The sequence below is a fragment of the Magallana gigas genome, chromosome 2, assembly GCF_963853765.1.
Source record: "Magallana gigas chromosome 2, xbMagGiga1.1, whole genome shotgun sequence".
Taxonomy (NCBI): Eukaryota; Metazoa; Mollusca; class Bivalvia; order Ostreida; family Ostreidae; genus Magallana; species Magallana gigas.
Window position 1 is genome coordinate 1,718,445 of NC_088854.1, and position 27,043 is coordinate 1,745,487.

Genomic DNA, 27,043 nt, shown 5'->3' on the forward strand with positions numbered 1-27,043 from the left:
GGGGGGTTGCAGTTTATATTTGAGTTTGTTTGGGGGTGGGGGTTCCAAGTCATATATTTGACAATTTTTTAATGTAATTTAAAAATAAGACTAAGCCATACTACAGTCATAAACATGAAAAGTATAGAACAAAACACAAACTAATACATGTATATAGGGCCTATACATAGGAAGTATTACAAAACATAGATGATTGATCTATATCTTGGTTCTTAAATTGAATCATATATCATGTACATATCATATTATTGTTTCTTTGTTCAAGGCATTTCAGATGGTATGTAGGTCATGATCCCAAGTGCTCTTCCTGAAATTATCAAATATCATAAAAACAATTGAGATCCTCACCTTTATCCAAAGATATTATTCCTTCTTAGGTCATAGCGCATCAGATCGTTATGGCATGTAAGTCATGACCCTAAGGGGTCATCCTGACCCCCTAAGAATCAGAAATTGTCAATTATCTTTAAATTATTGATGTTTGATGATCCAATCTCTATTTAATCTTTATTATTAAGTCTCCCGAATGAAATTTGGAGACTTATTGTTTATTAACGGTTCTTAATACATGCATTATTATTCTTCGTCTTCTTCTTTGTCTTCTTTCCCGCTCTGAACTTGTTTCTCAGAGATGGCTGAACAGAATTGTACAAAACTCTAGGATATGATAGGCTTGCAAATCTAGTTGAGCACCCTGGTTTAATTTTTTTCATTTTGGGTTATACAACCACTCAAAAGGGTGTGGGGTCTAACATTGAACCTTGTAGGAAGAATCGTAGACTCTATTGTAAATGGTAACTTGAAAACGGACAAAGATAATAATATAGGGTTTTCATAATCGTATATTGTCTGTTGCTGGCAATATATAGGGTTTATTAGATCTGACCCCTGGGGTCATCGCCACCCCCAAGGAATTTGAAATTGCCATATATCTCAGAAACTGTTATAATCATGACCCCTAAATCATATATATTCATGTTTCTGATGTCAAGGGGCATAAAATGTTATGTAGGTCATGGGCCCTGTGGGTGGTCCTGACCCCCTCAAACAGCAAGTCCCTTAATATCTTCAAAACAGTTGAGATCCCCACCCTTAAACCGTATATATTCTTGTTCCTTGTGTCAAAGGACATCAAGGGGTATGTAGGTCATGAGCCCTGGGGAAGGTCATGACCCCCCTCGAACAGGAAGTGCACGAATATCTCGAAAACGGTTGAGATCCCCACCCCTTAACCAGATATATTCTTGATTCTTAAAGGACATCAAAAGGTATGTAGGTAATGGGCCTCAGGGTTAAATTTAATTTTTCGAAACCGTAATGCACATCTATGGAACAGTTCCTATCGTATCCCAAGATATGATGTGTCTATCCATTAAATCATAAAAAGAGTTCTCGAATCTCTGTTTCTTTTTTAAGTGATAAACGTCAATTTTCTGCTACTTTTTGACTCCCGGGATGAAATTTACATTATTAAAACCTTACTGCACATCTATAGAATAGTCCCTATCATATCTCAAGATATGATGTGTCTATCCATTAAATCATAAGAGGAGCTCTTGCATCTATGGTTTTTTTTTAGTGATAAACGTCAATTTTCTGCAACTATTTGACTCCCTGGATGAAATTTAAATTTTTAAAACCGCATTGCACATCTATAAGACAGCCCCAATTACATCCCAAGAGATGACGTAGCTATTCCAAAAGTTGTAAGAGGAGTTCTGGGAACCATACTTGTTGTGCAAAAAAAACGTCATTTTTTGTTGCCTACTGATCCCCTTAATAAAAAAAAATTCTGGAACCTGATCACGCCTCAATATGACACCCACAATCATATTCTAGAAGATCATTTGCCTACTGCCCCCCAAAAATGACCTTTTTGAAACCAAAAAAAAAAAAAAAAAAGTCATTTTCAGCCATTTAATGACCCCCAGGACAAAATTGAAAATTCCGAAACCTTATTGCGCATCTATAGGGTACCCTAAAACATATTCCAAGAGATGATTTGTCTACTGTTGAAAATGTAGGAGGAGCTCGAGGAGTAAGGTTTTTTGTGAAAAAACGTCATTTTTTACCAATTTTTTGACCCCCAGGACTTACAGAGAATTTTTGAAACCTTTTTAAAAAACAACATGATACCCCAAATCAAGCTCCAAGAGTTCAGTTTGTTGGTTTATAAGATGTAAGAGCAGTTTGAGAAAGTAAAACGTGACAGACAGAAGGACGGACGGACGGAACAGGGTAACAACAATATACCCGAACTAAGTGCGGGTATAAAAAGCAGATATCGGGCATCCTTGTGTTATCCATCTATTCATTGTGCATGGTCTTTGAAAACAATCCATTACATTTTAAACAGAAAATTGTGTTTTTAAAGGATAACTCTAAGACTGATACTCAAGTCTTAGGATATCATTAGAAATGCATTTCTAAAACATTATAAATACTAAACAAACCAATGACTAAAATCGTGACCATATATATCCCTTGATGTTTTGTTGCTGTGAGTAACTCTATGACCGGTTAACCGGTTAGCCTTTATAATGCACAGCCAATGACAGATACATTTGTATTATCAATTTTTCAATTAGGTCAAAGAGGATATCATAATGATGCTTGAAGGATTTAGAAATGGAAATGACTGTTTGTTGTTTGCATCTTTTTATTCCCTAACATAGGAGGTAAACGGTATATTTTAATACAATAGATTACAGATATTTTAACACGATTGTGATAATTTTCAAATTAGAGTGAAGGAAACTAATGTACAAATAGCTTGAATGGTTTGGTTTTTGTTTTTTTTAATAATTAGCGCATTATCGATATGTTTATGAAGAAATTAAGCAGATAACACAATCCTCGTTTTACATATCACTTGATTTTGTTTATCGCCAAAAACTCTCCAGTTGAGGGGAAATTTAGCAAATAAAAAATCCGTTGAAAATTTACTACAAATAAAGCATTTGTATTACAAAAAAGGTTTATGGCTTAAACAGTCTGATCAAACACGGTTACCAAAATGAATGTCACGTGACACAAGTGGTTCACACGAGTAAAAATTAAAGGTGAACCAAGTTCACATATATATATTTATTTTTTTTTGTAGAGATAAAACCTTATTTACAAGGCTTTGTTTTTATAGAGATAAAATCGAATTTACAAGGCTTTATCGAGAATTTTTGTATTAAATGCAAAAAGAGGGAAATTATACAAATTGTTACTGAATTATGTTGATGAGATAAATACAAACAAATACATGTAAAAAGAATTTTATCGGGTTTACATAATAAATTCATCAATTTTCATTGAGCACCATAATTAATTCTCCAATGTACAGACAAAATAAAACCACATCTTCGTATTTATAATGAGAAACATTTATCCAACAATTACTGATATCGGAAATAACATTTTTAACTAGCCATTCTGACTGCCGGTTATTTAAATCAAATATTAATACGTATCTACTAGACTTTGACCCGTGCGTGCACGGGTTGACATTGCATATCGGACATTTACGAAATGGGTACATCGACACACCTTATTATTGACATTTGCATAACAAAGCTATAGGCCTACAATAATGCTATTAGTTTCACTACACTTTCCTTAATATGAATAATCTAACTGTGTCTCGGGAAAGGCCCTCACCACAGCTAGTTAGAATGCATCCCTTATACCCGTAATGTAGCAGAAAATTGCAGAATCGCTCCGGAACGATTTTGGAGAAAATTAATGAAGTTGCCTTGAAAATGATAGTCAAATTCATCACAACAAACCTTTTTGAGACGGCAAATACCTTTCAACTAAAAATTTTAATCCAGAGAATGGAAGAATTCAACACCTTTTCACCAACGTGCACGTATTTTCTTTGTAAAACTGGGTCATTAGGACATTATTCATTTTTACGATAAAACATATTCTATCTTCACTCTCCTATTAAATATAATGTTACTTTTTTGCATTCAATCAACTATTTTTGTCATCACGAAGACAAAAGTAAGAACTTAGTTGAAATGTATATTTGTTATTTTATACTTTCTCTCATAAGAAATCATTAAAATAAATATATATGAACAGAATATATAGCAAAAGTCCAATGAAAATTTACCCGTATCTGTATTATCATTTCTGAGTTTATTCATGCAGATGTGATATTATGGAAACAAACTAAAGATCCCGTTAGCGTGAATGTATTGCGCAAGCGCAAGATTGTAAAATCCAAAATATTCAGGTGATTTCCGGGATTTTTTGAGGAATTTTCGCTGTTTATTAATAAGCGAAGCTTAACTGAGAAAAAATAAAAACAAATTGGTAATCTTCAAGTACCAATGATGTTTAAAATATATAAAACAAAAGACAGTTTTCTTCCGATTTATCGGTATTAAAGACTAAAAATTCGAGTCTATTATTTTAATATAGTAGTATAGATAATCTGGCTTGATTAAACCTCACTAGAATTATTGATATATATTAGGACAATTCAAAGTGTAAAAAAGCTGTCGGTCACTATTTTAACAAAATAAGTACATGTATTTTACATCAGTACTACTTTCGGAACTTTGATTCATTATTGGATAGATTATCATCTGGATTTTTTAAACATAAGATAAGACTTTTACATAACACAGTATGTTCGCTCATTGACAATATTGGCGGATTTCTTACGATGATATAGATGCTATCTGGATATTTTCGACAAGAAACACCTATTGCTCGCTCGGAGGAAACCTTTGCATATAATCAATACCATGTTCTTGGATATTTCGATATGCAGTATTACTTAAGATAACCATGGATTAAAATTCTTAAAACATAGTGTTTGTTCAATGATTGCTTTTCTGCAAAAAGCTCGCATACCCATTTGATATCATAAAAGAAGACACTATCTGTTTGTTTTTTTTAATAAATACTTTGGGGGGGGGGGGGGGGGGGTTCAGACGCTAATTGCAATTCAAAAAGCAATCATTTTTTTTATATATATAAAATACACATTTACCGTCAGAGTGTCACTAAATTGAATCACTAAATCACAAGTAAGCAAGTAAAAACAGAGTACCATCTTTGATTTTAGTTGATGAGAAAATGTTTTCTCTGATATATTGACTAGTTTTCCTTAGAAATATCTGATTGATATAAAAACAATGAAGATGTACCCATGAATATTACCTTTCCTTAAAGTGTTCATTTTCTTACTTGTGATAGTTCTTAAAATACCAGATAAACGTAAGAGTTAACTTTCTTTCAGCTAGGTACGTATTATTCAATACTCTTGTAATAGTTTAGAAATTGTTTGAATGTTAGGTATCTTACTTTTTGTTACATCTTTAATTAGTTAAACCTTAAAGAAAGTTTTGTAAGAGTCGGGTATCAGTAATATTATGTTATTTTATGTTTAATAGCCGACTTGGTAGACAACATTTCTAAGAACTCAGGCTATACCTACTATAACTACCCCTCCTGTACCCCCCCCCCGGAGTACCCCCCCCCCCCAATACACACAAATACTCTCTCTCTCTCTCTCTCTCTCTCTCTCTCTCTCTCTCTCTCTCTCTCTCTCACACACACACACACACACACACACACACACATCAACACATTCCTTAACACTGGGTTGACAAACGAAATATTAATTTCGAGAAACAAATTACTCAAGTTATTCTGAGTTTCAACCTTTGTTTCCTTTATATACGGTGTGCTATTCTTTAAAATATTTGAAAGATAATGTCTGAGTAATGCCCAGCTTTCAATTATTCATATTTTGTTTTCCAGGTAAAAGAGGGACCTTCAATGGGGAACCTTTGACATCGATACCCCATGGGCGGAAGAAAGAAATCAATAGCCTATTCGTATATCCCTTGGGATCCATATTTGCTTAAGATAACAAGTGATAAAAATTCTTCTGTTTATCTGTAATGGTTGCGTTTCTGCAACCCATTTTGCTACGATATAGATAAGATATAAATGAATATCAATAGTGTGATATCCCTTTTTAACAAAAAACAACAAAATGAACTAAAAATATATGTACTTGGTTTTTTTTAATTAATAGCATTGCTTATCCAGAAACAAATGTTCATGCAATTGAAAAGCGAACAAAATTGAAAATACTTAATTTATATTTATTTACAAAAAAGATCAATTTCTTAAATCTGTAAAATCTCTGGTGATAAAAGAATGAAAACAATATAATCATATCACATAATCAAAATAGAACTTCTTACAAAGAAGAAGGGGGAATAAGTTAGCGCATATGTCCATTTGGTTCAGTCATAAAATACTTCTGGTACGAGCTATTTTTGACTTGGCCTCTCGCTTCAACGCTTCAGTGGCCTATTTTCAAAGATTTTCTAGTATTTTCCTAATAATTATATCTACTACAATAAATTGATTTAAAATGGATTTTGTCGAAGATTTCAACTACAAACATTAAGGAAAACACGTACATAACTGTGTAATTTATAAAACTGCAAATCACGTTAAGTATCAAGTATCAGGGAGTTCATCCTGACGTCGCGATAAAATCAGAACGCTTTAGTTATTTTTGTATACAAGAACTTACCAAAATAATGTCTCCCAATACTTTTATTTTACCACCAGTAAGCATCCGTATTCAATATTTTCAACTTCGAATCATTAGGCTAGTGTTTGTTTTATAAAAAATCATTAACTGTTCCTCGTTCGAGTCAATTCAAACTAACCAGCATTGACAACTGTGTATGTCAACAAACTTAAGTATTTAAGTCGTCTGATCAGTATGTCCATTTAATTAAGTAATTCAGCTATAAGAAAAACATTTTAGAGATAAAAAATTATTTTAATGTTCATTTCAGTGAAACTTTAATTAAAACAGTTAGATTTATCTCCAAAATGACGTACAAAATTGTAATGTACAAGGTCACAATAACCGCACAACACAATTTACGTTGCATCATCGTTTAACCTTTGAAAAAAATCTTTGAACAAAAGCTTCATAATATAAATCAAATTGTATATAATTAATAAAACATCTATAGTTGACTGATTTTATATTTCCTTAATCCAACTAGTTGAAATGGTTTTATTACCTCGGCAAACCTTGCGAATATAAATACCAATTTAATTCGTTTGATAAAGCAAATATAAAATCACACAATATAGATACCCTCTATATATTACCTCTCCTTTACAATTGTAACGGTTCACACTTTGAAATGCCAAATAAATATAAGAGTTATCTTTCCTCAAACTTGGTTCGTTCTGTTTAGAACAGGAATTGGGTAATAGAAAAGAGTAAAAGTAATTTAGTGTAACTAATTCTTTTTCAGAGTAATTGGCTTATTTTGTAATTAAGTTTGCCTTTAATTACAAGTAATCGCTTGTTGTTAAGTACATTCAAAAAATATCGTGTATTTTTTAAATTTTTCATTTCATTTTTTTAAGTTTAAAAGGTGTCTTGTAATGACCCTTAGTTAACATACCAGTTTGACCTGTTTTTGCAACAATTCGATGTTTATTATTCTTTTATACAGCATGACACACTGCCCAGGTAGTTTAGTTCTACTTCTGCTTTAGTGTGAACCTCAACAAACTTAAAGACAAAAATATTGTATAAAAGGTCACAATAGAAAAGAACCAAACATGAACTTATAAAACTAAAGTGATTTAAATGTATCTAATTACATTTGTTAAAGTAATTAAAAGTAATTAATTACATTTGAAACAAATCAATGTCATTGTATTTGCAAGTAATTGACAAAACCAGTAATGTCTTGAAAGTGTTGAATTGCATTTAAAAGTAATTTAACCCAACCCTGTTTCAATGTTTGTTTGTGTGTGTGTGTGTGGGGGGGGGGGGGGATTTTGGTTAAATTTTGTTGAAAAAATATCTTATTATATTATGTATTGTAGTTGACCTTTTTTGCCTTCTCTAATTGAACAATCAGTAAATGAGCATAGCAAAATGTACCACAACCACCCGATACAGTTTTCCTAAAAATTAGTTTGATCTTCTGAATATTTATCTAGAAAGAAATACCTTATTATAAGGGCAAGACTTCGCACGCCTTTACACGTTGTGTCAATCTGTATATTTTTTAAAGATAAAGTTTGAAAAACGCATAGATTTAATTACTTCGAGTTTTGTTTTCCAGATAAAAGTTAAACCTTCGATGAGGAACCTCTGACATCCTTGCTCCTCAGACGATGGAAAGAGCCTCAACATAGATGGCTCACTACACCTTGAATTATTTCTAAAATCAGTACGATTTTTTTTATGATCATAGATATTATAATGCATGAGTATCTAAGTCAAATATGTTTTTAAAAAAATACGATTTTGAATTTAAACAATTATGGTTTTCAAAATTCAATTAGTAGAAATGAACAAAAGCCCAAGTTGATTTCGAACTCACGATATGAGGTTCACAAGCCTCATACTTTAAGCACAAAGCTACGATGATATTTAACCTAAACAGTTAAAATCACCATCTTGTAACGTTGTGTCTTATGTCTTTATGAAGTGAAATATATTAAACCTATTTCATACTTTTCCTTGGTTTTATCATACTTATTTCACAAGTTATATCATACGTGCTCTTGATAGAAGGATTTAAATTGCATAAAGGTTTGAGCTACCTCATTAAGATACTAAGATAAAAGTGTTGGGTAATATGTTAACTTTCATAACTGTATGATTTAGTTGCCTATAATCCATTTTTTCATAAGGAGATTGATAATGGATTTTTTGTCCATCTTTAAACCACCATCTTGGCCCCTTTCCTTCTCAATATGGGTCACTGTTGTACATGCAAATTGTGTTTTAATGATGGTTGTTTTTAGTATATAAGATTCTTTCTTGAAAATGTAAACATATACTATCGGAAAAAAAGAAACTGTGCATTATTTAATATATGAAAAAACATTTAAAAATTACAATGAACAAATTTTATTTTTTGTAATACTGTTAACACATGTATTCGTAGCAACATTTCATAACACATTAATGTCAACGTCGAATAACGTCAATGTCAGCACACTCGAAAGTCACTGTTATTTGAAATTGAGTTAACAAAATTAATAACGCGTGTGACCACCATTTGCGTTCACGCATGCTTGACAGCGATGCCTCATTGATGCCACTAAAGTGTTCAGAAATGCTTGAGGGATTTTGTTCCAGATGTTGGTTAAAGCCTGGCCTAAATCAGCCAATCTCACTATTTGGTAAACGGTGTAAACGTCATTCCATTTTATCCCAGGCGTGCTCGATCGGCGACAAATAGGGGGCAACAGCTGGCCAAGACAAGACATCAACATTCTGTTGAACAAACAAGTCCCTGACTACACGTGCAACGTGTGGCCTTGCGTTGTCTTGCTGCAGAGTGATGTGATTTTGATGTCTCTGTATGAAGGGTATCACATGACGCTGAATAATTTCATCTCGATAGCGTACGTCGGTGAGATTTACATTGACAATGTGTAGAGGGGTCCTTCCACGTGCTAAGATTCCACCCCACACCATAATGCTACCTCCACCAAATTGTCGACGTTGCACAACACAAGCGTCCTGGTAACGCTCCCAAACGCGACAATACACCCTACAACGGCCGTCACTGCTATCCAAATGAAATCTGGATTCATCAGTGAACAGAATATTGGCCCAGTCCTGTATTCTGAATCGCTGATGTCGTGTGCACCACGCCAGTCTGGCGATACGATGACGTTGTAGCAGTACTGGGCGCACTGCTGGACGTCTTGGTCCGATCTTATGCTCGCGCAGACGATTACGCACAGCTCTTGGACTAATTGGTCGAAGCCCTGGAATGCTACGGGCAGTCAAACTTGCTGTCTGGAAACGATTTCTCAGATGTCTCCATAATGACTGGATGGTGTTCCGATGAACTCCAAAGTGTCTTGCTACAGTATTTTGTGCCATTCCAGCTTGCGGCATCCCAACAGCAGGATTACGTTGGTTTTCGTTGAGTCGTGACATGACATAGGGGTTAATCTTGTTGAAACTAAAGTGATTTCCTTAACAAAAAAAGTTTTAACAAATCCTTTACAGTTCTTATTCCAAACAGTATTGGCCTGTAAAACTCGTGCGTACAAATTCTTCAATAAACAACAGGTGCTCACTAACCATGAAAAAGTCCATGCACCCGGACGGTTACCATCCGATAATGTCAAAAACAATACCATTATCGATTGTTTAAATTTTATAAATACAAACAATAGATATAGAAAAATTATACAAAATTTTATAATGCACAGTTTCTTTTTCCCACTAGTATATTTATTAATATTTTTGTGGATAACTTTGAACTTCTATTCAGGCTACTAGAATATTGTCAATAAAGATATAAATATTGATGCAACAAAACAGTATGTACAAATGTCTTTGATCTTTAACGATATTTTAATAAAAATTTGTTTATAAATATGTTGTTTTGTGTTTTCCACCTTTATTAAATGAATGAACTTGGATTGGTGACCTCTGGATGGAACCTTAGGAACCTTAAGGTAAACAGAATGTGAAATTAAACTTAAACGTGTTGATTCTTTTCTGGGGGTTTTTGATTTTGTTGAATTAGTCGTTTGAAAACTGTTCTCTTGCTTAATTTATATTAAGGCTACATAACAGCATATATAATTTTATAATCAGTCATTTTCCCTCAAATAAATATTGACTCAGAAGTGAAATGCATGCAATAAAATTCAACCTTGTCAGTATTTGTTTAAGTAATGTGTCAATACACTAAAACAAGCTGAATCCATAAAGTTATTTGGTTTTATATAAATTATTTAGCTACACGTACAATGTACTGCTTATAAATGATCATAACGAACTGAACATCAAAGGTTTAGAACAAGAAATATGTCTCATGTTAGTCTGAATACCACTCTTGTTAGATTATTTCAATACGATGTAATAATGTAGCCTTTACGAAGACTAGGTATAATGACACTTCTCCTAATGATCTGTTTAAGTTTATTTGCAAACAACTCATTTAACGTAAACTTACGAAGGCTATGGGAAAAAAACCGTAAATAGATATAACAAATAAGTCTGCTTAAAACTGTACGTGCTTCTAATTAGATATCTGATTCAACTGAACTCAACATACGGATGACAATGCAGTCTGATTTACATCTCCAGTAGTCTTTATAGGAGTGATGATCTCTCTATTACCAATCAAAACCATCCGTCATTTTGACGGTTAAATTCTGACGCCTCACAATACCTGATTATATTGTCGGTATTATAAATACTCTCTTCTCTTTCATCGCCAGGATTCGTACAACGAGCAACAGTAAGTTCCGGGGAGATTGGATTGGTTTTATAACGATTTAAGTTGTCAGCATTTAATTCACCTATAATTCTCTGTGTCGTTATTGTGTTATCAATTCATGACTTTGGAAAAAAGTAAAGATATTCATGGAGGAATACCATAGCATTCGATTATCATTGTGTTTTGTGTTTTTTTTCCTGTTCTACCGTTTATCAAAAAAGCTTATTTATATATTTTATATGTTTTCTTTTTTGCAGATAAAATACTATGAGGACTGAACAGAGGGTGGTTTTTCTAGTTCTTGTATGCTGCCTGGCTCTGGATACCAGTATAGCATGGTTATTTGATATACCGCCGAAATACGTAGACAATACCGAAGTTTCCAAACGAATTTCATCAGTAAGTCAAGAAATAGTAACACATTAACCTATTGATATGCAAATTTAAAATATATCAATATACAATCTCCTTTTAAAGAAAATCCTGTAGACGAATGTCTAAGTCTTTTATTATCAAAACGTAGTTTATACAATGTTTAACTTTTGAATAAAGATTCACTTTGAAAATATCAAAAAAAAAAAAATCAAAATCAATAAAAAAAAATTATAAACACTGAAATATTCTATAGTTATAATGAAAAATTTATATTGAAACACTTACTATGATATTTTATTTTAATCAAATATTATTTTATTGTTTTCTTCGAATTACAATTTCTGTTCTTTGTAAATTTAACTTATATTTGAATAATTCAAGTGATTTTAGTCAACGATGTCCAGTTTACATATGTGTAACACAGTAATGGTATAGAAGCAATTCGTTAAACTTTCAAAGACAATTATTAAAAGGAAAAGTACTTATTTTCCTGAAAAGAATTGTTTTTAATGATTAAGTCTTTATCTTCAATCAAATCCAACAACATGCCGTAAGTTCTACTTTGTTTGTATCCAAAGGGACCACTCCGGGTTGAATCAGATAATAGATTCCTCCCAAAGGCTTTCAATCAAGAAATGAAGGACACAAATCGACAGAATATGCAGTTATTATTATGGATTTTTCAAAAACTACAACAATCCCAAAATAAAAATATAAAAGGTAGGTGTTTCATTAATTCCGTTGTGGGTCTCGTTTTTTTTCTATTGTGTTTTAAAACGAAGAATCCCTTTTTAAAACATAACGATATTTTTCATCTATCAATTTCTGTAATGGATAGATTTTTGAAAAAGTACTTTGGTATAATATGAATTTTTTTTTACCAAATCCCTCGAGTTCAAACCATTAAACTCCGTCAAGAATAACAGAAACATGCTGCTAGCGTAAAAGAATATTTATCATAACTCAATATTGATTTAAGAATGCATTGTACAATTATTATTATTATTTGACAGATCAAGAAGATGGAAACTTCAATGTGTGATGGAATCTTAGCCAACAGTGTCCGAATATTGCGCTGCTTGTGAGCAGAGGTGTGATTGACTCGTGTGCATTACTTTCTGTTTTGGAAAAGAGTATAATGGAGAATATTCATTTCCATATAACAATTTCCCTTAAAGTGGTGGTAAAAAAAATGGATAAATAAAAATATTACTTACTACTTGACGTATTTATTTCAGACAATACCAAGGTTATCTTTTGATTCGCTTTTTTCTCACAGACATAAAATAGTTTTATTGAAATAATTTTAATAAAAATGGTTTGTGTTATGAAATAAATAAGTTTATTTTGTGAAATAAATCAGTTCACTTAATCTGACGTATAGTTTCTTTTTCTTCAATATGAAATATAGATTTGAAAAAAGCTGGTATTTAGACTATACATGGACTTTTTCATAAAAATGCAAAATATATTAATATTGTGATGAACTTTGCACTAACTTGCTCCAAATATGTGTAACATTTTGTAAGAGTTCGGAGATGCCAAAGCGTTTCCTTAAGCAGTCGACAATGACAGTCCTTCCCAATGTTTTGTTTTGTCGAGGGCCTTTTGATAAAAAAAATGAACATATATTTCCCTTTGTATGAAACTCAAAAGGATTCGTACATGATCGTTGCAACGTGACGTTGGCAAATTATGTAATACAATATGGATGAATTTGTTGAAACAATTATGAAATGCGTGAAACCAAAATCAAATTATTAATATATGTAAGAAGACCCATTAGAATAGAAGAATATTAAAGTGATGAAAAAATAATATTACTTGGAATTTTTTATTCCTGTCTTCAATTTTTATGGATTTTCTTAAGGAATACAAAAATAAACAAACGAGATTATAGGTCGCACAAGCCTTTAATAAGGGCAGTATACAAGGAAAAAAACTTAAAAACCAATAGGAGTCATATACCGGTACTATCAATGACGCATCAACCTATCAAGTATTACGTGTTTAAGCTAAAAAGTTCAAGAATTATAGACTGCATAAATCTGCATAAATCTGTTACATCACATAGTTGGCAAAAATACTTTGTCATGAGATATCAGTATATAATTAATTTGTTCGATATTTGCAGAGATAATGAACGGAAAGCAGATGACTGGATTTTTTACAAATCCAAGGGGCATACCTCTGTCAAAAATTGCTCAATGGTACCCAAAATCGAAGTTTTACATCGAAATATTCTTATGATAAATCTGCATACTAAACCCCATGTTAGTTTGTGCACGCTCTAAGAAAATTACCGGAACCTGTTAATGGACCAACTGACAGATAGACAGACAGACGGACAGCAGCAAAGCAATAAGCTCTACCTTATTTAAAGTATTCCAATCTCCTCTTTTCATTTGCAGGAACCCTTTATATTACGTTAATATGAAAACCAATTTCAAACGGGGTTTAATAGAACAATCTGAACAATCTCACATCTTTTATACATCGGGACGTTTTTTCACCATCATTATATGCGATCTTTTATTTACATTGCAACGCAAAATCCCGCAAACGTATTATGTTAAATGGCCGCATTCCTTACCCAAATATGATAGAGAAGGCGATTAAATTGAAATATGTAAATATTAACTGATATTACATTCAAAATTAGAGATTCAAAAATATCATTGAACAGAATATGGAACCAACATTCAATTCTTTAGGTTATTATGATGGTTTAGTTACCGAAAATATTTTGTTACGACGTCGGACTTTTTTTGCATTCGACTAATTTTTTGAACCGAGAACCGATAATTTAGGAAACGCCTTGTATTCAAAATAATATATTTAGCTGTCTCGTTACCGACATGATCATTATAAATTCTATAAAATATGTAATGTCGTATCCATTTTATCAGCGCATACAAATTGATATATCACTTTGACACCACAATCAAAAACTTACATTTATCTTAAATAGATACATGTGTTAAGTTTAATGACGGCTACATTTTCACAAGTTAGGTTTCCCAGAAAGAAATGATAAAAAAGCTTTTAAGCTTGAAGGTGGAATATAATGGACGCCTGTCGATATTAATGTTGATTAAAGTACATTATAATTGAAATACTTTCATCGGTTTAAAATTTTAAAATATTTAACCAAAAATACTTCTTAAAAAATATTTGGAGAGGTAAAAATTGACCCCTAGCGTGATTCGAACTCATGACCTACAGATTCGTAGTAAACCCTCTAAGCCACTGCGCTAAGCTGTTATATGATAATTTTGGAAAAGACGCCACTTATAAAATTACATTTCATTTTGTTGTTTATTTCGATAAACGATACGTCACAAAATGGAAGTTTCCCATTCCACCTTATTACACTATATTTCTAATGGGGGCATAAAAATTGTGAAAATGGTAAATTTAACATTAAAACATGAATTTAGTCATTTAGTTTTCTATTTGCACAAAATGGTTAGGAACATTTTCAAATATATGGATTAATTTCTCATATGCATTGCACCATGTCGACTAGTATGTTCTATTAATAAAACTTCAGTAACTGGCTACATGATTTATATTTGGTATTTACTCTCATGATATGTAACAATATAAGAAAACATGAAGTTTTTGTGTCACTCTGTTCATTTTCAATTATTAAACTCTTTTAAGATATTGTAAAACGCGCAAAAACTATATCTAGTTCTACATGTATATTAAATCATTAAGAAAATTTAACTTGAACATCATTGAAACTTATGAACCATCAATTATTTAGTTTTTTAATGCATCAACTGGCCAATCTCATAGTGTAAGGCATCAACATACCAAAATATAACAAAACTGGAATATTATTATTGATAATGCGAAAAATAGGTTAAAGTGACCTACTTTTTCATAACGATATAATGAGTTTGAAAGATACGCAAACAAAATTTCAATAAACAAAACGTTGCGATATATTTTATTAGTCCCCTTTCCTATGACGTCGCGCACGGTGTTGGTGTTAAAATGTCCTTTCAGGGTGCGCGCACAGTATTTGACTATTTTTAAAAACAAAAATTTGGACATATGTAATTTTATATACCGATCTGTTCGAATGTATACGGACTTCAACAAAACATGTAATAAAATGTAGGAATTTTTTTTTATATTTCATAAATCGGTGTTAAAAACTGAAATTTTTTTTAGAAATAGCATGTAGATAGGTAACACTTTTTGGGTACATATCTCAAATAAACAACAGTATCTCGGTGAACTTTAATTTTGGGAGGGAAATTTTTGGTGGACTTATTATTTTGATAATGTAACAGATATACGTCATAGCGTTTTTGACGTAATCAATGCCAGGAATCGACGCCGGATCAAAGAATTCCCAGAATGAAGTTGTAGATGCGTAAAAAATCCTCGAAAATGGCCAGGGCAAGATGAGTTAATTACCAAAATATGAATTGTGATTCAGGAACTAGCAATGATCTATTGTATTTTTTTTTAAATATATGACTTTTTAAAAAAAAATTAAGAGAAATTGTTTCTGTGTAAAATTTTCGTAATATATATTTTATAATAATTTAATTTTCTATGATAAAAAAATCGTTATGCTAGAGTTTATTCAAGACACGTGTCACAAGAGTTACATTTCACAGTCGAACGTTATGCGTAGCATGGCGATCACAAGTATCATGCCCATTAAAAAAAATGTCGGCTATATTTCATAATAATAGAAATCATTTTAGAATATGCATTTTCATAGGTTGTATAGCCATTGAAAAGAAGCAAATGTGTCCGCAAATTTTCTTAATAGAAACATTTTAAAATGTCAACATGAAATGTCACACTTTCATAAAAACACATTAAACTACATAAGCAATGAAAAGAGAAAGTAACTTAGACACTTCTTTTAAAAAGTCGCGCAGAAAATTCACAAAAATGAATAGCAGTTAGAAATGTGCTTTTTCTCCCAAACAATTCAATGCCAAATATACAAGCATTGCGAATAAAAATAATTGATTTTTAGAAAAAAATGATGTCAACATCATATGTCACGGGCACGTAAAATGACGCAAGGACTGAAACGTTACGGCATGCAGTATGTGTGCGGGTTTTTATTCTTCATAAAAACAGTTTTAGAGAAAATAATAAATAACTACAAATTATTTTGTGAAGAAGGTAGCAAAAGTATAAAAATAATAATAATAAAATATAGGAATAATAAATAAAAGACAAAATTGATTTCAAATATCTGAACTTAACCGGTCGAATTAATTTTTTTTTTACGAATAAGATATAGACGACATGGGTACATGTAAAATGACGCAATGACGTTAAACGTGATGCGACGATGAACATGTATTTTGATGATTTCAACGGGATCTTTGACTGCTACACTACGAATTAACATTAATGAAGAAAAACGGAAACATAGAAAGGTAGAACAGACTCGGGAATGAAGGAGTTTTGTATATCATTTTTTGAATCAAGAGCTATTCTTTACAATACATGACTAATTTCAGAGGAAGTTCATTTAAGAATTTAAGAAAAAGAATTGAAAGCAGTGAGCGAATCGCATGCTTTTGAACATTGATATTTCTTACAAATATTTATTTACATGTATATAACAGTTTTGAAATATAAAATCTCTTACATGTGGACAAAAATCAATTTAAAGGTCTTATTTTTTAATTTATTTGTATGTTGTGGTTAATGAAATGTATCATTACGTTATGAGTGAAAATGACGTTTTTGACGTTTTTTTACGTTACCGAAATTAACACCAACACCGTGCGCGACGTCTCTGCGTCCATCAGTCCGTCCGTCTGTCCGTCCGTCCGTCTGTCTGTCCCACTTCAGTTTTCAACACTTTTTTTTCTTTATGCGTTTGAGGAATAATATGAAATTTGCTTAAAGCTACAGATCATGTTAACACGTTTTTAGCGTCTGGTTGACATGTTTTCGAGAAAATTATTTTTTTACATTCCAATTTTTTAATGTTCGGGTTCATTATCGGGTTTGGTGTGTATTGAATAAACGAGGAAAGTAGTCAGTAATAATATCGCGCATTACTTGGACCATTCCTTTTATTGTTTCTAACACAAAAATAAGTTCTGTAAAATAGTGTCAAGCATTGTGTTGTTAATTTAATCGATATGTTTTTTTTGGTATTATTACAATCGGGTTCGTTATCGGGTTGGTCTGTTGGTTCGGAATACAGAAGACGGTAAGAAATGATATTCTGCCTAACAGTGTTCACAAATTTCTACCAGCAGATACTTAAAGGACTTAGCGAAATTATACAGGAGATAAAACAAAGAGTGTTATTTTACTCATTTTTTATTTCATTTATATATCAAATATGTAGTTTGCATTTCCTCTGTTCTTTTATCTCTGATTAAAGCATACTAGTACATCTCGTTTATAATAGTTTTGAAATCGATGTACATGTATGCTTCGAAGCTTTCAAAGAATAAAACAAACCGGTAGGGGACGTGTATTGCTTATGCAATACTCTCAGAATGCTTGTTTAATAATGCATTGACCGTAATGCTTTTGTATTACATTAAGAGAGTTGTGCAATGATGTTACATGCCGATCATTCCTGTAAAAGAAATACTTTTCCCTTTCATGGCATTATCCCGAATTTGACACTTGCCTCGATCGTGGCATGCCCAATTGTGACAGAGAGCATACGGCGACCGGTCAACGGGGATGCTTACTCCCCCTAGGCACCTGATCACATCTCCTGTCTTTTTAGAGGTATGTAAAAGAGGGTATTGGTTGTTTATAAACGATATACACTTGACTTTTCTGTTCCACGGCATTTTAGGCCAACGTTGTTCAGGTATTTAACGTGAACAGACATTATATCGTTTGTACTTAAAGTGAAAATTATGATTACATGAGGTTAAGTTACCTCGTCAAAATAGAACCATGGGAAGGGGGTATACACCATGGAGGTTTGCGAGAACATACAATTTTTGATGTTATTATGTTATCCACCCCCTCAAACAAAACAAAAGCAAGCCAAAAACCCATATAGTAATTTGAATTGAGCAGGTTGATTACATGTAATACATTTTTAAAACTGGAACATTCCGTTGCAGTTTTGTTAAGGCTAAGAATAAATTGACTAGACTAATAGGATATATTGCACCGACTGTCGACTTCCGAAATAGCAAAGAATAAATAAACTTTACTCTTAGTATGCGAATTGTACTTCCGATTGATATTCTTACGCAATGCATTGCAATCGCAACTTCTCGGGCCTTTCCGGCAGGCTCGGAAAAACACCTCGAATGTATTACCTAGGCGTCCATGACAACCCCCCCCCCCTTTTTTTTTTTTTTTTTTATAAAACTTGATATAAATACAACACATTTTACGATCTGTTGAGATTTAAGCTAGACTTCATTAAAGTAAATGATATACCCTAAAATATAACACAGAAGCGACTAATAAGGCTGTCTAGCCGATATTTATTTTAATGGGAAGCGACTCCATTTTGTATGAAATTCTAACATCCGGTGATGTTAATACATTCGAGGAGGTGTTTTTCCGAGCTTGCCGGAAAGACCCGAGAAGTTGCGATTGAATTCATTGTACAGAAAAACGTGATTTAATCTTCTTGTAACTGTAAAAATGTTTTAATCTCAATGCACACGCAAGGGAATATATCCTTCTATAAAGATACCACTAACAAAACTTTTAAACATATCACTAAGACTGGGAAAACTTCCAGACTTGTGGAAAATAGCTCAGACAACACCCATTTTTAAAAATAAAGGTAGTGCCCGAGAAGCAGCCAATTATAGACCAATATCTTTGACAAGTGCCTTGTGTAAATTAATGGGGAAAATACTGTTTAAAAATTTACATAATCATTTGATTGACAATGACATAATTTATAAATATCAATCTGGTTTCAAGCCCGGTGACTCAATTTTTAATTAACTTGTTGAAATATAAATCACTATTACATTGTATATTTCTAGTCTAGACAAAGGAAAAGATATTCGATTTATTCTTTTTGGTGAGAGCACAAAGGCATTAGACAAAGTTTGGCATAATGGCCTCTCAGTTAAGCTATAAAGCTATGGTATACACGTGTATGTGGTTAAGTCTTCGTATGGTATACACGTGTATGTGGTTATGTCTTCGTATGGTATACACGTGTATGTGGTTATGTCTTCGTATGGTATACACGTGTATGTGGTTATGTCTTCGTATGGTATAAACGTGTATGTGGTTATGTCTTCGTATATGGTATACACGTGTATGTGGTTATGTCTTCGGGTGGTATACACGTGTATGTGGTTATGTCTTCGGGTGGATTGAAAACTATTTGTTCGAAAGACCACAAAAAGTTGTAATAGATGGTTTTTCATCTAATACTGAAAATATAAATGCTGGTATCCCCAAGGCTCTGTTTGGGGACCATTCCTGTTTTTATTGTATATTAATGGTATTTGTGATGATCTTGTTAATCATATACGACTTTCTGCTGACGATACTTCTTAATATGCTTTTATAGACAATGATATAACTAATGTGACAAACTCACTTACCAATAATTTAGAGCATATTGTTCAATGGTTGAAAAATGGCTTGTTGAATTTAACAACAAAACTGTTTATATTGATTTTTCTAGGAAAAATATTGTATATCCCAATGTTAATTTTGGAAAACATGGGCCGAGTATTGGTTCAGGAAAAATCTCATACTCATTTAGGCCTTTGTTTTCAGAGTGATGCTCCATGGACATCACATATACATACTATCCATGATAAAGCTACAAAAAATTAATATCCTTAGAATGCTTAAGGATAAAGTTAACCGCAAAACTCTTGTCAAGGTAAATATTGTTTCTTAGATCTGTTCTTGAATACTCAGATGTTGTTTGGGAGAACTGTTCAGAAAAGCATGCTTAACATTTAGAAGATATTTAAGTTGATGCAGCCAGAATAATTACAGGATTACGGTGCCATTCCTCTTGTACAGAACTGTATGATGAATTAGGGTGGGACCTTTTACAAACTAGGAGGAAAATACATACGTTAATTTTATTCATTTTAATTATTAATGGTTTTTCACCCCAGTATTTGTATAAATTATTAGAACCATATTGTCCACCAGTTCACACTTATAACCTAAGAACCAGTGATGTACGATTTAAAATTCCTTGAATAAGAAAGTTATCCTATATGGAAAGTTCTTTCCTTCCATTGTCAAACAATGGCTTGATTTGCCAGAGCACAGCGAACTTTTAATTTTGGGATACGTAAATATAATTTAATACATTGTCAATTAAGAAACAATGCAAGTATGTTAATGGCAGATATGTATAATCATGGTTTAACAGAAACCACAATTTGTGGTAATTGTGCGAATTCTGTTGAGGATGTTTATCATTATTTTTTCAAATGTCCCAAGTATGAATCATGTAGAATTACTCTTTTTCAAGCCATAAAAATATCATAATTAGTTCTAATCATCAACTTTTACTTAAATAAATGTTATATGGTAGACCTAACCATGGACATAATATCAATGTTCAAATATTTAAAGCAGTACATACTTTCATAGCAGCAACAAAACGCTTTTTGTAATTATTCATGAAAACAGTATTTGGTCGTATCTTTTCAAACCAGTACCATATTGTTAGTTTTTTATGGGGGTTTTTCTTCTTTTTATTTGAATATTTCTATAGTCTGCCTTGTGTTATCAATATTTAACATTTAAACATTTTGACCTTGATGTAGGGAGAGGGTTAAAACAGGCTGTGCCTGCTGCCCAATCCCATTCAATATATTATATTGAATAAAATATTGTTTAAATAAATAAATAAATAAAAATAGATGTTTTAAGCAATCTACATGAACTTAAAGATTAACATGAAGCTGTCGCTGCATAGTAAATAAAACTGTTCAAGGCGCTATGCGTGCGCAAATAGTAAACATTTATGGATACCTCATACGGACACAATCGGCTGAAGCCAATCACAACTAAATGTGGGCCCCTCTTTAATAATTCTTAATTGAGGCTTCTAAAAGAAAAATCTACTCAAGTGCTTTGGTCATAGCATTGTAATTTATTAAGAACAACACACAATGATACGTGTGGGCAATGATTCAGCTCTATTGCAATATGCCTAGTAAAATAAATCATCTTCATGGAGTCTCATAATCCAGTGAAGCGTAGGTATTTTCTTCTTTGCTTTCAAACGCTATAGTTTTGTATTCAGTTCTAAAAAAAAAAAAAAAAAAATTAAACAGCTGTTCAGAAACAAAATTGATTCTATATATTTATGATTTTTCAAAATGTTTTCAATAAACACTTTCACAGACTATGCGTTTTCAAATATGCCATATCAATGCCTCTGTGCATATTGCTGTTTTTTCCGAAGCTTAACATTATTCCGCTGTTCTATCCAATTCATGTATTCTTATATACTTGAATAAAAAACTTATTAAAATAAATTAACACTACTCGTAAATTAGCTGCAGGACTGTAGCTCGGTCTGAAAAAAAATTCGGATGGACGACCTGGGAGCTACAGTGCCTCCCATAGTAAAAAACTGCAATTTACGGCGCACCAAAAAATGCGCTAGTTTTGAACTGATTAACCTTATTTTCACACAAATTCTGTAAAAATAATTAGTACCATTAAATTCTTCAGCAAATTAACTACTGACAACGTCACTTAACTTGTCTCAGATTTTCTCTTAACATGATAACCGACCTCGGAAAATGAAGTATGTTAATTTACGTCGAGATCGAGAGTCGCCATTTTTAAATGTAAACAAACTTGCACCACTTTAATTTACAAGGCTGGTGATGGTGTTTAAAAGACTATCAGAAGTAAGTGGAGTGACGATATCTGTAGTAAAATGTCCGAGGAATTTTTTGGGATTAAATATTTGTACAGAATGTGTTCCTAAATGAGATTAATCAGTCCAAAACTAGCGCATTTTTTGTGCGCTGTAAATTGCAGTTTTTTACTATGGGAGGCACTGTAGCTCCCAGGTCGTCCATCCGAATTTTTTCAGACCGGGAGCTACAGTCCTGCAGCTACTCGTAAATAGGCACCGTCACACACGTATATATATCCGTCCATTTCGTTACACCCGATTGTACACCTGAATTTCTGGTCTCGTGCATGTATTTCTTATTTTTATCTACATTTTCTGTTTGTAAATCATGCATTGCTCCGTAAATCTGATGTTTGTATTCTCTTCGCTTGAAAAAAGTGCGTAAAAATTAAATTATTTAATCAGAACATATTAACACAACGATGGAATATGTACATTTACACAGTAGAGACCTCTACGGCCAAACATTGTGGACTGTTATAGAGGCTTGTTGGTCATCAAATTATCCATCAGATTCCTTTGGTCATAAACTCTCATTTAGTAAAGAAAAATCCAAATATTTTAGCTTTTATATTTGACTGCTCTCTGTATATTTATATAAAAAATTCTTCTTCTTAAGGAGTTTTAAATAGATTTAAAACGGCCCCAGCCATCGACTCCTCGTAAGAGGTCTGTGGCTTATATAGGGGTTGTTGGGATAGCGGCGACTAAAGAGAAATATGGCGGACAACGAATGCTAATGATTAAAGCCCTGCTTCAATTTAACACTATAGCATTATCTTTTCTGTAGAATTACGATTCTTGTATATTAGTGAAATATCTTGTTAGTTTAAATAGTTTAAACATTTTACCAAAAAAATCCCGACAATATATTTTCACAGTCCGCTGTTCAGAGCTCTCGATCACAAACCAGGTTTTTTTCTTTTATAATGGAACCAATCCTCAGTAGCATTTTAAAATTAGGATGAGATAACTGTTTAATAGAAATGAGTTTTCTCCATGTAGGTCTCCGTAAAAATGACAACAATAAACTGTTGTAAATCTAAATGAGTTCTCCTATAATCAATCCCTACAGTCGGGAGTTTTTAAGTCCCTGAGTTTTATTGAGTTTTATTTCATTACCACGGAAGATCGCACCAAGCCCCCTTGTTCTGACTTTTGAAAATAAATCAAAATGAATATGACAGGGGATTTATTACGTATAAGCAATGAAACGAGTTAAATCCCTTGAGAGAAATAGGGAAGATGTTTATACATATAAATGTGCTTCTGTACTGCATGCTCGGAGTTAACATTATTCAACACGAAAATGTAACTTATATATCATATACATGAATTTACAATAACTCTATAGTACAAATAACTAAAGAATGTACGGCAAAGAGAGCAAACAAATGAATGCCACCTACACAAGCAGAAAACTGCTCTTTTTCGTTGGTTTGTTTTTTTTGTTTTAGAGTTTTTGTTTTTTTGTTTTTGGGGTTTTGTTTTTTTTTGTTTTTTGATTTTTGTTATTTAGTATTTCTTTAGATAAACATTCGTGTACGTAATATATTTAGGAAAAAGGTAATCAATATATTGTTAATAGGAGCAAGCGGTAAATGACAACTGAAGTAAAGAATCGTGTTTAAAGATAAAATAATTTCTGTTTAAGAGGCATTGAAACTGTCAATAATACTCAAATTCATTCAGATATCAGAGGTGTGATAAAGTTTTTCTAACCATTACTCCCATAGCGTCGAGGCGAAGAATCAAGTAAAAAAGACGCCCACATCTTTGTCATACTGAATAGGCATTAATTTGATTTTTCACTCTCAGACATGCCCTTCGATGATCGCCTTAAATATAATAGATTTTTTTCCTACTTTTTTTCCGTAAAGCTAAAAATGATGTCAATGGTAAATTATTAGACCACGTGTACATAGCTAAAATTGGTTTATTCTATGGAGAACCCCCCCCCCCCCTGCGAAGAACCGCCAATATAGACTACCCTTCTCATCGCTGATCCGCTTAAAGGGGAAAGAAAGTCATTAATATTAATAGAGTAGTTTAAATTAAATGGTTTAAAAATAAACTTCATAATTAAGCTTAAATGCACGTTTGAAGTTAGAGAAATCGTATTTACTGGAGGCTGACATGGTGAAGAACTCTTTCGTAAAAAATTAATTACTTAACGTCACATCATCTATTCCGCTTAGTTTACATATACAATGTACACAGTGATCTGGATAAAACGCTAACTTGTGCCTTTCTGTTATTCAGGTAATCGACTGGAGAAAATTGATAATGTTTAGATTCACAGTTCACTAGTCAATGTAAAGAATAAACACATGTATGCATGAACATATGCATTTTTATGAAATACTAGACTTTGACCCGTGCGTGCACTGGTTGACATTGCATATCGTACATGTACATTTACAAAATAGATACATCGACACATCGTATTGTTGACATTTACATAACCACTGTCGTGTATCCGCGCCGGTAGTGACGTGTTTGGATAAAGTGAAAATGGTGGTTCCGTTTGCTTCTTGAAAAGTTTTCGTGTTATTTAAGGCATACATTGTCTACTTTTACTTGAAAAAGATCGTCAGATCTATTTAAAAGTATATAAAATCTGTAAAGTTCTACGAAGTTTATGTTAAAATTATGTAAATAAGCAGTTTATGTCGATTAATTTTGAACAACGGAACAGGTTTGGATGACCTTGTTTTTCAAAATAGGAACGGTTTGGATACGCATCTGATACGGTTTGGATGTAATTAATATGTGAGTGTAAACAGTTCCTTTAATTTCCCCTCGCGAAGGGGATATAGCATCGCTACTGTGCGATATACATGCCCTCATTGAAAAGCATGCTTTCAATACTGTGAATATCATCATGTGATAGACATTTAAAGTCACATTGTTTAAAATAATAAACATACACGCTAAAGACTTGTGCATTGAAGCCAACAAAACTTAATATACCGTAATTTGAATTTAAATTTTACACACGCTCCAAGTAACTTGCAATTGGCTTATAAAAATGGCATACAGAGTGCTTTACAAATATGTTAAGTCTGTTGTATAATCATTCCATCGATATTAATTTCGAAAGATTCAGCCTTACCAAAATCTTTACCGACACAAAACACATGTGTTTACGACAGTTTCAATTGTTATGCTTCTATATCCCCGAGTACCCAAACTCCGTCACCATAAGCAGAAAACATTCCGCGTTTCTCTGTAAATTATTTTTTGCGGTTTTTATCATTTGCAATCGCTTAATATAATCTGAAACATTATAATTTTTAAAATTATTAACAAAAATATTTTTATTATTATTCAAATACCTGGTAAGCCCTCTGAATACGACGTTTATCACACGTGCTATCATAACTTATGAACCTAACTCTGTCACCCACATGATCTATGATACGCCAGTGAATGAAGACACATTAACAATTTAGTTTAAACACAATTTATATCAAGGTCAAGTTATAATAAGTAAAATCGCTTTATACAATTTAAATTGTATTTAATTTCATCAAAGTGAAATGATCGCCAGAGCAAAAAATGGGTCGTTGTAAAAACAATCACAATGACTTTTTCAGAATGTATGGATGCCGTTTGATTTCTGTCCTTACATATTTCAAATATATCATATCAATAATGAATATATTAATCATTATATTATTTATTTATTACATTTTTAATAAATGTAGCATATTCTAAATACAGACATACCGTATATATCTGTAACCCTTTATAAGGCAAAAATTACGGCATGAGCGATTTGACGTTATCATCAAGTGTAGTGCATAAACGCTATTGCGGACTGAAAAAAATGTATTAGTAACCTTAATAAAAAATAAATCACATGTGAAATGTTTCATCTTGACCTCTCTAAAAATGACTGACCACTGTAAATCATCGAATGGGCCCGCATGTCAGAAATATCGTCATTTTAGTGCACCCATGAAAAAGTGTTAGCTGATTTCACGCAATTATTGTTGCATAAAATGAACAAGATGTAATTTTGTTATGTTTGAACACATTCTTAAAATTAACCGTTGTAAATTGTTGACATTTGATTGAAGACATGCCAAAAATAACGTCATAATCGCACTTGATTTCAAACGGCGAGGAGTTTCCCGAAAGTGACGGAGTTAGGGTAGTGACGGAGTTAGGGGGCTATGCGATAACGTTATCGGCTTTAAACGTGAAAAAATAAAAGAGATCAATCAAATACAGAATTATACCAACTTTAAAAAATCTAAAGTCTGTAAAATCAACTAATGATACAAATATTGTTTTTCTCTTTTAAAATTGAAACGATATAATATATAGATACACTGCACAGAACAAACCGTGATAACGTGGATTTTTAATTATTGGTATCCTGATATGGGTTTCATGAAAATGAAAAAAAAATCACTTTTGATACAGAGTATTTAACTTATCAAATATCATACTTGTCTAATTTTTAAAATTAAAAATTGAAACGTTCCGAAACAACTTTTAAGTTTTGCAACAGCCTAACAACTGCGCTTTGGCAAAT

The 27,043-nt window shown here is 32.3% G+C and overlaps 1 long non-coding RNA gene across 1 annotated transcript; it reads left to right on the top strand.

Moving 5' to 3' along the window:
• Positions 1-11,080: 11,080 nt before the first annotated feature.
• Positions 11,081-12,856, top strand: LOC105339201 (uncharacterized). The gene is made up of 4 exons (XR_901922.4): positions 11,081-11,285; positions 11,522-11,663; positions 12,218-12,359; positions 12,653-12,856. It is a non-coding gene; the product is annotated as an uncharacterized lncRNA (long non-coding RNA).
• The last annotated feature ends 14,187 nt before the right edge of the window (positions 12,857-27,043 follow it).